The following is a 12,083-nucleotide window of genomic DNA, read 5'->3' on the forward strand; positions in this document are numbered from 1 at the left end:
CCAGCCATGGTGCTTCCTCTGACGACAGCCAGACAGCAACATAAGTCCCAAACCATCTTGTGTCCATTGAGGGAAATGAGGAAAGAGGTTTGAGAGTGCACGGCAGTTTGGGTGGCAACAAAGCACTAAGGGAAAAAAAGACCCTCACCAGAGCCACTTTTAGAGCTGCTGTCTGAAATAACTCTCACTCGCCAATTCGTCCCATTCCACAGAACACATTTGATGTCCCTGATCTCACAAACCGTATTTAAAGCCCCTAATGCCAAGTTTTAGGGCTGGAGGAAGTCTAAGGATACCCCCTTCCTCAGTCAAGCCAGAGATAACCAATTTATCTTAGACTGAATTAAACTACAAGAAAATATATATTGTCTGTAAACATCTATTTAAAAACATTTTACAACAACTGTTTCTTTTGAGGTAATAAATTAATATACATATAATTTGTGCTGTTTGTTCTAATTGAAATGTTTATCAAAGGCATCTATTTCTTTTCTTTTTCTTTGTCATAAATTGTACAGAGAATTCAAAACTTGGGGAATATATTCTGTACCTTGGCAGAATTTTATTAGATTATTCTCAACAGATGGGTGTCTATTTTTAAGAACTCCAGGGAAGAGAGTTTCACACCATGTCTAGGTAGTCCGTTCTTGTTTCCAGTCTCACAAACCCTGTGAGCTTTCAGTTGCCTCCCTGCCTATACACAAAGTTGTGTTCACAAGAAGAAACAAGATAAACGATCAGAAGTCAATTGTATATTAGGTCATGAGTGTGGACATGGATATATTTTCTTTAGAAAGAAAAATGATAAAAAACTAAATTTTGCTAGTTTCTACATAAGCTTCATCCCATTTGAGCTTTTTAAAAGTATTTAAATAGTGATTTTTTTCTAATATCAGTGATGTATACCATAAAATTTCTTTAGTAAATTAATTTATTTTAACATTTAGATTTGTGAGGCGATAGGGGGTTAGATTTTTTTCTCCTTTCTTTTGAATTCTCTATGAAGCATACTTATTTTCCCCTAAATGATCTTTTTCCAGGCATTTATGATACTTATTTCCAAATATTAATCAATAAAACACATTACTGGTAAAAATCAGTTTTTACTGTGTTTAAGCATTGTATTTCATTTTTATTTCTAATTTAAACCATCATATGCTATTTAGAAAAAAACAATCACACGTACATATCTATGATTCTAAAATGTGTTAACCACAAATATTAGTTGGAAAATTTGCCTTTAAAGGTTGCATTTTTTTTCTATGAAATTCAGTGCTTCTTCATTATAATTATACAAACTTGGTATGTGCTGTGGATGCAAGGTTGCTTGGCCCAGACACCAATTTGGGGTAGATGAACTCAATCCATATCTGCCAGAGTGTGGAATTCTGAGGGCTTGCAGCTGACTCCTTCACTGGTAATTGCCCTTGGCTGCTCAGCACTGCTGATGGACCTTCTCCAGAGGGGTTGGCTGTGAGTCGATAATTGGCTGATAGGGGACTTTAAAACCCACCACGACTGCCTGGATTTCTGATTACTGTTACTGGGCGTTTAGTTCCCCTCATCTCTGGAATCTGTTGGAGCTACAATTGCAAGTAGGTGAGAGCTCCTATTTCTCCTCTCAATTATGGACTTTTTAAAACTACATGCCCATACTTAACATTTTTAAAACACTTCATCTATTTTCTTTTCATTTGTTATCCTTTAAAAAACCCACAAAAATAAAACAAAACAAAAAATCAACAAGACACACACAGAAATACTACTACCTTTACCCAACAAAATTAAATTCCTTGTGTTGATTGGCAGATGTGGCCTAGCTGACATGATTTAGCATTTCAGTAACACATGTTTGTAATACAACCTTTTTGATTCCTGTGTCCTATTTAGGATTCCTAATTTCTGCAATGGCACTCAAGAATTTGTATGCAGTCTCATAATCTTTCTCTGATCACATAAATGTTATCGCAACTATTATCACATTTTTATTACTACAGTTTTTATATGTGGAAAATAGTGAACGAGTACATTTGGAATTTGCTATTTGTGAGGTCCCAGAAATGCTACCTTGAGATCTCCTCTTTGGTTAGGTAATGCACACTAGGGACCCATTATGCACTACAGTTGTCCATAACCCGAGAAGACAGAATGCACTCACTTAAATGCTTTTTGTTTTACGGAAAGATAGTCTTGTTATCTCAATTTCTTCTTCATTTCTATTTGATGTAATTACCACCACATGTCATTACATGGATCTTTGTTCTAAATGACAAAATTATTTTTTTAATACATCAATATCAAAACATGATTAAAATAAACTTTGTAGTCTTTACAAATATTTAGGAGTATAAAGTTTGTCAAGAAGGGAAATTATCAGATGTGTTAAGAAGAGAAGGTGAGAGGCAGAAAACTCATTCAACAGATGGGGATAAATGTAATGAAATGTATTCTTTGAATGCCTAAAATGTCAGAATGAAACACTTAATTAAATATTAGTGCATACTAATCAATTAATTAAAAATAAAATATGAAACTATTGGTAGATTGTAACAAAAACTGTAGCAGAGGAACTTAGAAATTCATAAGGTAACATCACTCAGAAGAATATACTCATACTGTATGTAAAATCACTCATGGACAAATGATGGAGTTATCAAGAACATATTTAGAAAGCTGAATTGAATGTCCTTGGCCATTAATGACAACTAGGGATTTTAATTTCACCATAACAAGGAATTAGATTAAGTATATTTGTTTAGCTCTTTTCCTAATGTTTGCTTATATATTAGATAAAATTATAAAGGAATAAAAGACATAGTCAATGCTTAAATATGTACAGTGAATATTTAAGATCAACATAATAAACTGATATAATGACTGGATATCCTAAGCAGGGTCTGGTATATTAGGAATTAAGTCTGTAGTGGTAAAGGCAAAAGACAATGAAGGTCTAGGGCCAGAAATGTTTTCAAAGCAGAAAGAAAACTTTATCCACTTGGATTTGAACGACAAATTGTTGACAAAATTAATTCCAAAGATTTTGTTTGTAGGACTAGAAAGATAATAAGGGTTTTAATGAAAGAGCCAAATCAGAGTGTAGACCCTTAGAGGAGAAAGATAATTTCTTTCTGGCTCCACTGAGTTTGGAATGATTGTTCGGTATCTGGATAAAAACAACCTATTATAGGTAGAAGAACAGCGGGGGAATCTGGAGGCCCTATTCAAAACTGCAGGGAGAAGACACCTTGGGTAGCTCTCCACAGAGAACCATGCTGTCGGGATTTCAATGATAGTCTCTCATACTTTTAATTTACTATCATTTTGGTGTTGCAAAGTTATGACAGCATTTCTCAGAGAAGTCTTATTCCTCCCCCAAGGAATCCAAGCCTCTTCTGTCCTCCCATATGTAAATGATTTTCTTAATTTTAACTTAACCACCTCCAGTGTTTCCTCATTAAACTCTATCATGTCATTTTATCCTCAGGTCACTAGAGACAGTCTGGGTTAGATTATGATGTCCTCAAATGCTTCACAAAGAAAACTCTATAACCTAGTAGAACGTCCTGCCCCTATCTTCCACACTTAAATGTTGTAAGGATACAATGTCAGCTGCTGTCATTTCTGTTCTTGCTGTGCTCCCTCACCCTCAAGACAGCAGCACCTGAGATCTCAAAGCTGTTACCAACATCCTCTCATTTTAAGCCTTAGGGTGTTTATCTAGACAGGAAATCTATGCTTACAAATTTTGTCCTGAATTAACACACTGTTCCTGTCACTGTAGTCATCTCTCAATTAACCTCCCTTAACTTTGTTCGCCACCTCTCATCTATTGATACTCAGGTTATGTGTTATCTTTCTTCTCTCTCAGTCCAATTACAGTCTATTTTTCTTTGATTGAAAACAGCCTGTATGTCATTAAAACAGAACCCAAATTGCAGGGTGGCTTTCTGATTTATTAGAGACCCATATCAAAAAATCACACCACATCTTTGATTTAATTGATTGAATTAAAATATTCCAGTTTCTAGAAGATTTCATAGCTTCCATATGCTTTTTAAATCTCTAGTATCACGTGAATATTGTTTTAGCTACCACAGCGCCATCAGAAGCTAAGGCCACATACTTTCTATATTTTACTATCTTACATTATAAAGTATTAATTAATTTGTTTCCTTTAACATATTCTGAAGCTCTATTCAAAATAAATAACCATACATGTCTATCTCCATATATAGTCTCAGAATTTAATTTCCAATAGATGGGTGTTGGATCACTTGACATCACCTTTACTTTGTCTATCAATTAACTTTATGTGAAGATTTCCACAACCATATGCTACTTTCTCTTTGAATCACAAAATTCCCTCTGCAGATGTCTAATCTTTTAAGTGTCTGTGGTATAAGTACGTCTAACTCCTGTGAGATATTATTACACGTGTTTCGTACAGAGGAATCTCAAACTTTCGAGCTAAAAGAATTTCATCTATGCCCAAATCCTTGTGATTTTCAGATTGAAATGGGATTTTGAAATGCTTGACTCTGTCATTCTGCAGACTCTGAAGTGTGTCGTTGACCTTGTCTGTATTCAGCATTCTGCTCTGTTAGAGAGGAAGGGCAAAGCCCCAGAAGGCTAGAGGACAGAGTCTGCAGCCATCCTGGATCCCATCTGCTCACTACCCATGGCAGGAGAGTGTGGCCCAGGACACAGACAGCACAGCAGCCCACCTGTTTGTGCACACTGTCATCAAGTCTCTGTCCTTCTCCTGCTTCACACCACTTGCTCCCTAGGTTTCCTTGGTTATCTGTAGCTAGTGTTGTTTCTTCTGTAGCTCGTGGTAAACTGTGGATCTCTTCTGAGGCTGGGATTCATTCATGTTCCCCTGGGGAATTATTACAATGGATGTGAATGTCCCTTGTGTGCTGTGAGAATTTATCCCTGCCATGACATGACACTTCTGTCGGATTCACATGGCTGGTTCTGTCCTTTGAATCATCGGTGACCTTGTTGTTTTTGCATCCTTGTAAGTTTCAGGTTTTTGAAGCTTAGTTTCTCTATTTGATTTAGCTTCTCTATTCCTCCTGTAAGGCATTCACTTTTTTTCTCATTATTTCTGTCTTTTATTTGGTTCCCCTTCAACTCATCCTCTTTAATTTCTACCTTTCATCCAAGGACTACAGACAAAGGTGTCCCCTCTAGCATCTTGACCTAGTTCCTCAGTCCTCTCTCTTCTTTATTTGTAAACTATCTGTTCTTGTAGCAACTGGTCTTACTTGGCCGGAGCTCACTTTGCTGCTTCTTCCCATTACTTTCTGTTGTCTTCTCATGTATTTCTCCCCTTCTCATCTAAGAAGCTGGATTATGTTACTTTACAGGAACATTACCTTGTCTACTTTTGATTTGAATATTCATTTTGGGCATATTTCTTATGTAATGACAGTGGTTCTTTGCTCCCATTGGGAAATAGCTGGTGAATGGCTAATCTTACCTTCTCATTACCGTATTCTTATTTTTTGCCACTTTTTCTAGGCAATCCCAAACCAACCTGCAGCATTTTCTAGAACCGCTGACATGCTCTGTGTCATCTGAGCTTCTGTGTAGTCACCACTCAAGCCCACTAACTGAAAGGAATACCCCAGTTTGTACACATATTTTGATACTTTTATTAGGCTGGGTTTAGGCTAGTCTTAACTAAGAAAAACAGTAATTTCATGTTAAGAGCTAAATATGTGGCTATGATAATAAAAATAGCATATGATAATATTAGCAAGCTATGATCTTATATATGATAGAGATATACAGATATAAAATACATGCATAGTTTGACTTTTATGTAATCACCCATACCTAATTCTTGTCCTATTAGCATTGAATCCAAGGCTATGTAAATAAACAACACCTATTATTTGTTCACATAAATTCACTTAGCATATCATATCATACTGATATTAAAGTTTTGTCTTACAGCAATTGTTTGCAGTGTGGTCAACTGAAATTCTGAGTGTATTTGTTTGGCACTTAACTTATTGCACTGCCCTCTATATCAGGTTACATTTTAATTATTTATGGTTTACCTTCAAGTATCACATCTATTCATCAGACGATGTGTCTACACAACAGTGTGCCCCAAATCATATTTGTACTAAGTAAAGCAATCCTAAATCATGGCTAATCTGTGCAAGAAAGTGAAACTTGTTAGGGATAACTCTGAATAAAAATGTTAGTTCTTAATTTTCTCCACACATGTATAAACTAGTGATACTTTCTAATAGCTCCCTCTTCTGTCTCAGCAATGTGTGCATTCTAATTATGATAATCTGAAGGCCTAGTGAAAGTTTGGAATTTACATTAATTAGGATTACACATTGCTCTGGAAGGGTAGTGTGGCTTCCTGGTAGAGTACTTACCTAAATTATGAAAGACTTCTGTTTGCTTCTGTGCACTGAAAAAGGAAAATCAACCAAAATATACTAGTAAAATATCTGCTGCTGCTCCCATCACTACACAGACCTTGGCAATTCAGTCATGCAATCATTATGGTTTAAATCTCAAATTAACAGATAATGCCTATCTTACAAGATTGTAAGATTATTCAGAGTATAATGGCTTACTGTCATTCACATTTATATTTAGTCTGTAGTAGAATATGAATATAATAAATTTCCCATTGTACCTTTTAAGGCAAAATAATCGAACGTGTATGTAAAATATTAACATTTATCTTTATATATTCTTTGACAATTTCATATATCTATATTATGTTTCATGACAACATGAAACTACACTGTTGTTCAAGACTAGTTGAATACAGACTTTGCAAACACTATTGGAATACATAGAATCTAGGATTGCTCATGTGTAGAATTAGTCTGGTGATTGCTCCTGCTTAGTTGATACAGTCTCTCATTGGAATATCAATTGTTAGTCAGGACTGGCCTCAACCATCTTAAGCAAGCATATGTTATTACAGTTACAATAACCATGCTGCCTTCTGTCTCCCAGAATACTTTTTTCATGTATTTCTCTGCTATAGACAAGATATGACATATCTGTAATCATGTCTAAATAAGATTGTGCAAGAGTCAATATTCAATAAATACATGTTGAAATATAATCAATTCCTTTATAATGGCATGGTGCTATTTACCTTTGGTTTAATTAGAAATTATAGCAAAATTACATAGTCTGCATACAGATTGCATAGAATTAAATGGGTGCTCAAGCTATAGCATATGGTCAGTTGATAGATTATGAATAAATAAAATAAATCCTGGAAAATATTACAATGTATGGAAGAGCAGTCAGGTTGGTTATCATGTGTGAACTTTAACTTTCAATGTGTCATGGTAAAGACATGTAGACCATGACTGTGAAGCAGTGGTAGGCCCAGCATATATCAAATAACAAAAATAAGAGTTATACTAGCCATTATAACAAAATAAAATAAATACATGTGACGTAGAGTCCCCTGAGCAAAGAGTAATTAATCCTTAGACAAACCCTGTTATAAATAGCCTAGAAGCTGGTCCAAAATTGGCTGGGTGCCAGAAGAGAGAGGAAAACAGATTAACATTAACATTAACATTAGGGAGTCAAACAATCTGGGCAGAAGGTTCAACAATACCTATAGGTCATATAAACAGAAACAAGATGGTTTTAGCAGTGGAGGGAAAGCTAAATCTGATTACAAGTCTGCTTATATTATGTTAGTTTTAATATTTGTTCAAGTACGTGTGTGTATGATTGTGTATGTGTAGTTTGTTTGTGTGTGTTGTATGTGTGTATATAAGTGTGGTCATTGTGCATGTGGATGTTTGTGTGTCTCTGTGTGTCGTATGTGTGTGTGTTGTTTGTGTGCTCATGTATATGTGTGTGGTGCTTGTGTGTGTGGTATGTGTGTATATAGAATGTAAATATTTTTGAATGTGAAATGTTAAAATTTAACAAAAATAGGAAAGTTGTTGATCAAAGCCTTGTGACCATCTCAATATTTGACCTATGACAGAGTGTGAATTAGTATTTGAACTTTTGAAGTTGGTACCATTTACCTTTTCCCCTATTTAAATTTTTTATACTTTATGGAAAAGTTTCCACTTTCATGAAGAAATATGATAAGGACAGTTGATGATACTAAGACTTATACATGGTAGCTATATGAAACATGATTAATAAAAACTCAGGAATAGAAATTGGGGTTCAACCTGAATATTTGAAAAGCAAAATAGGCAATCACTCTCTATTTCAGTCTGAAATAGCAATCCTGCCTCCAGGAATCTCAGGATGAGACTGTATCAGTGATCTGTCTCCTCCTGTCTTATATTCCTCTCTAGGTCTGGGATTAACGGTGTGTACCAATAGGATTAAATGCATGCACTGGTTGGTTTCTATAAAAAACTTTTGTGGCTACTGGGATTAAAGGTATCTGTTACCACTGCCTGTTCTGTAAGGCGGCCTAATGGGGCAGTTCTATCCTCTGATCTTTAGGCAAACTTTATTTATTAAAATACAAATAAATTATCACTATAGCTATATAAATGGAGAATTATTAGCAATGTAGTGTCTTTTTTTTTTTCTTTATTTATTTATTTATTAAATATTTCAGTCTCTTCCCCACCTCCGCCTCCCCTTTCCCTCCCCCTCCCCCAATCCGTTCCCCCTCCCTCTTCAGGCCAAAGAGCAATCAGGGCTCTCCGTCCCGTGGGAAGTCCGAGGAAAACCCTCCTCCATCCAGGTCTCGTAAGGTGAGCATCCAAACTGCCTAGGCTCCCACAAAGCCACTACATGCAGTAGGATCAAAGACCCATTGCCACTGTTCTTGATGTCTCAGTAGTCCTCATTGTCCGCTATGTTCAGTGAGACCGGTTTTAACCCAGGCTTTTTCAGACCCAGGTCAGCTGGCCTTGGTGAGTTCCCGATAGAGCATCTCCATTGTCTCAGTGTGTGGGTGCACCCCTCGCGGTCCTGAGTTCCTTGCTCATGTTCGCTCTCCTTCTGCTCCTGATTTGGACCTTGAGATTTCAGTCCGGTGCTCCAATGTGGGTCTCTGTCTCTGTCTCCTTTCATCGCCTGATGAAGGTTAATATTCAGGAGGATGCCTATATGTTTTTCTTTGGGTTCTCCTTCTTCTTTAGCTTCTCTAAGAACCCGAATTGTAGGCTCAATGTCCTTTATTTATGGCTAGAAACCAAATATGAGTGAGAACATCCCATGTTCCTCTTTTTGGGTCTGGCTTACCTCACTCAGGATAGTGTTTTCTATTTCCATCCATTTGCCTGCAAACTTCAAGAAGTCCTTGTTTTTTACTGCTGAGTAGTACTCTAATATGTATATATTCCATACTTTCTTCATCCATTCTTCAATTGAGGGGCATCTAGGTTGTTTCCAGGTTCTGGCTATTACAAACAATGCTGCTATGAACATAGTAGAGCATATATTTTTGTTGCATGATAAGGCCTCTCTTGGGTATATTCCCAAGAGTGGTATTGCTGGGTCCATGGGTAGGTTGATCCCAAATTTTCTGAGAAACCGCCACACTGCTTTCCAGAGTGGTTGTACAAGTTTGCATTCCCACCAGCAATGGATAAGTGTACCCCTTTCTCCACAACCTCTCCAGCATAGGCTATCATTGGTGTTTTTGATTTTAGCCATTCTGACAGGTGTAAGATGGTATCTTAAAGTTGTCTTGATTTGCATTTCCCTGATCGCTAAGGAAGTTGAGCATGACCTTAGGTGTCTTTTGGCCATTTGAACTTCTTCTGTTGAGAGATCTCTGTTCAGCTCAGTGCCCCATTTTATAATTGGGTTGATTAGCCTTTTACAGTCTAGTTTCTTAAGTTCTTTATATATTTTGGAGATCAGACCTTTGTCAGTTGCGGGGTTGGTGAAGATCTTCTCCCAGTCAGTGGGTTGCCTTTCTGTCTTAGCGACAGTGTCCTTTGCTTTACAGAAGCTTCTCAGTCTCATGAGGTCCCATTTATTCAATGAGGCCCTTACTGTCTGTGCTGCTGATGTTATACGTAGGAAGCGGTCTCCTGTGCCCACTTGTTGTAGTGTAGTTCCCACTTTCTCTCCTATCAGGTTCAGTGTGTTCAGACTGATATTGAGGTCTTTAATCCACTTGGACTTGAGTTTTGTGCATGGTGACAGACATGGATCTATTTTCATTTTTGTACAGATTGAAATCCAGTTTTGCCAGCACAATTTGTTGAAGATGCTCTCTTTTTTCCATTGTATAGTTTTAGCTCCTTTATCGAAAATCAGTTGCTCATAGGTTTGTGGATTAAAGTCAGGGTCTTCTATACGGTTCCATTGGTCGACTTCTCTGTTTTTATGCCAATACCAAGCTGTTTTTAATACTGTAGCTCTGTAATAGAGTTTGAAGTCAGGGATGGTAATGCCTCCAGACGTTCCTTTATTGTATAAGATTGTTTTGGCTATCCTGGGTTTTTTATTTTTCCATATAAAGTTGATTATTGTCTTCTCCAGATCTGTGAAGAATTTTGATGGGATTTTGATGGGGATTGCATTGAATCTATATATTGCTTTTGGAAGAATTGCCATTTTTACTATGTTGATCCTCCCAATCCAAGAGCAAGGGAGATCCTTCCATTTTCTGGTGTCTTCTTCTATTTCGTTCTTCAAAGTCTTAAAGTTCTTGTCATATAGATCTTTCACTTCCTTGGTCAGGGTTACCCCAAGATATTTTATGCTCTTTGTGGCTATCATGAAAGGTGATGCTTCTCTGATTTCCCTCTCTGTTTCCTTATCCTTACTGTATAGGAAGGCAACTGATTTTTTCGAGTTGATCTTGTATCCTGCCACATTACTGAAGGTGTTTATCAGCTGTAGGAGTTCTTTGGTAGAGTTTTTGGGGTCGCTTATGTATACTATCATATCATCTGCAAATAACGAAAGCTTAACTTCTTCCTTTCCAATACGAATCCCTTTGATCCCCTTATGTTGTCTTATTGCTATTGCTAGAACTTCAAGCACTATATTGAAGAGGTATGGAGAGAGTGGACATCCTTGTCTTGTTCCTGATTTTAGTGGGATGGCTTTGAGTTTTTCTCCGTTTAATTTAATGTTAGCTGTCGGTTTGCTGTAAATAGCTTTTATTATATTTAGGTATGACCCTTGTATCCCTAGTCTCTCCAATACCTTTATCATAAAGGGGTGTTGGATTTTGTCGAATGCTTTTTCAGCATCTAATGAAATGATCATATGGTTTTTTTCTTTCATTTTATTTATATGGTGGATTACATTGATAGATTTGCGTATGTTGAACCAGCCCTGCATCTCTGGGATGAAGCCTACTTGATCATAATGGATAATTTTTCTAATGTGTTCTTGAATTCGGTTTGCCAGTATTTTATTAAGAATTTTTGCGTCGATATTCATGAGTGAGATAGGCCTGTAGTTCTCTTTCTTGGTTGGGTCTTTGTGTGGTTTTGGTATCAGGGTAACTGTAGCTTCATAAAAGGAATTTGGCAATGACTTTTCTGTTTCTATACTGTGAAATACATTAAGGAGAATAGGTATTAGCTCTTCTTGGAAGTTCTGGTAGAATTCTGCATTGAAACCATCTGGTCCTGGGCTTTTTTTAGAGGGCAGATTTTTGATAACTGCTTCAAGTTCTTCGCGACTAACAGGTCTATTTAGATCTTTCACCTGGTCTTGGTTTAGCTTTGGTATATGGTACTTATCTAAAAAGATGTCCATTTCTTTTGTATTTTCCAGTTTTGTGGCATACAGGCTCCTGTAGTAAGATCTAATGATTCTCTGAATTTCCTCTGTGTCTGTGGTTATGTCCCCCTTTTCATTTCTGATCTTATTTATTTGCGTGTTCTCCCTCTGTTGTTTAATTAGTTTGGATAGGGGTTTGTCTATCTTGTTGATTTTCTCCAAGAACCAACTTTTTGTTTCATTGATTCTTTGGACTGTTTTCTGTGTTTCTATTTTGTTGATTTCTGCCCTCAGTTTGATTATTTCCAGTCTTCTACTCCTTCTGGGCACATCTGCTTCTTTTTTTTCTAAAGCTTTCAGGTGTGCTGTTAAGTCCCCAATGTATGCTTTCTCCGTTTTCTTTA

The sequence above is a fragment of the Alexandromys fortis genome, unplaced genomic scaffold (genome assembly GCF_014885135.2).
Source record: "Alexandromys fortis isolate MF-2015 unplaced genomic scaffold, M_Fortis_MF-2015_v1.1 scaffold_3, whole genome shotgun sequence".
NCBI classification, from domain to species: Eukaryota; Metazoa; Chordata; class Mammalia; order Rodentia; family Cricetidae; genus Alexandromys; species Alexandromys fortis.